Genomic DNA, 1,148 nt, shown 5'->3' with positions numbered 1-1,148 from the left:
TTAAAATCTCTTCATTTCTCCAACCTTCAGGCAAGTCTGTCTCCATTCCACTCCACCCACCACATATACACACCAGGAAAACTCTCACAGAAAGATTAATGAGGGCATGAATTTTATCTACTCAATCGCAGCATCTAGAACAGGGTGTGGTATATAGTAGGCACTTGATACAAATATGCTGGACAGATAGATAAACACTTGCATGAACAGGTTTGGTTTTGATCCACAGTGGTGATCACAGTGGTTTTGGTTTTTATACACCTTTGAAGGTGCAGAGAGACTAGATTTACTTAAATTCTACCTTATCAATACACCTAGCAGCTCTGTCCTGAAAAATGATACTTTTAAGCACTATGATCATTTGTGAGAAGTTTCAGTGCCCACACAATTTGTTGAGTCTCTTGGGAGTGAAACAAGGGACAATGAAAGTGAAATAGACATTCGATTTATAGCTAATAAGGGAAGGTTAGAAAAAAAAAAAGGTATAGGATGGGGGCTTCCCTGGTGGCGCAGTGGTTGAGAATCTGCCTGCTAATGCAGGGGACACGGGTTCGAACCCTGGTCTGGGAAGATCCCACATGCCGCGGAGCAACTAGGCCCGTAAGCCACAATTACTGAGCCTGCGCGTCTGGAGCCTGTGCCCCGCAACGGGAGGGGCCGCGATAGTGAAAGGCCCGCACACCGCGATGAAGAGTAGCCCCCCGCTTGCCGCAACTGGAGAAAGCCCTCGCACGAAACGAAGACCCAACACAGCCAAAATAAATAAATAAAGTATCTATTAAAAAAAAAAAAAAAAGTATAGGATGTCTTGAAATAACAGGTGTAGGAGCATCTCCCTTAGAATATTAAGATGATGCAACACTATTTTGGACAGCTGAAGTACACAATTGAAGAGATTTACCTATCAGAGTAGGTTAGTGCCAGAGGTAGATAGTCTCTAGAAATTTTTTTTTAAAGAAATATACTTAAAATATTTATATAAAATTTAAAATATAATACTCTTAATATATACTTTATATATTTAAAAATATTTTTAAAGTTATACTTTGTGCTACTTTAGTAGTGCCCAGTAACTACTCTCATGAGCTTTAATCTTGCCAAATGTGTTTTGCTCTCTACTATCCATTTTTGTAATAGAACCTCCGTGT

Source organism: Balaenoptera acutorostrata, chromosome 14 (assembly GCF_949987535.1).
Source record: "Balaenoptera acutorostrata chromosome 14, mBalAcu1.1, whole genome shotgun sequence".
Taxonomy (NCBI): Eukaryota; Metazoa; Chordata; class Mammalia; order Artiodactyla; family Balaenopteridae; genus Balaenoptera; species Balaenoptera acutorostrata.
This window is presented reverse-complemented; position numbering follows the sequence as displayed.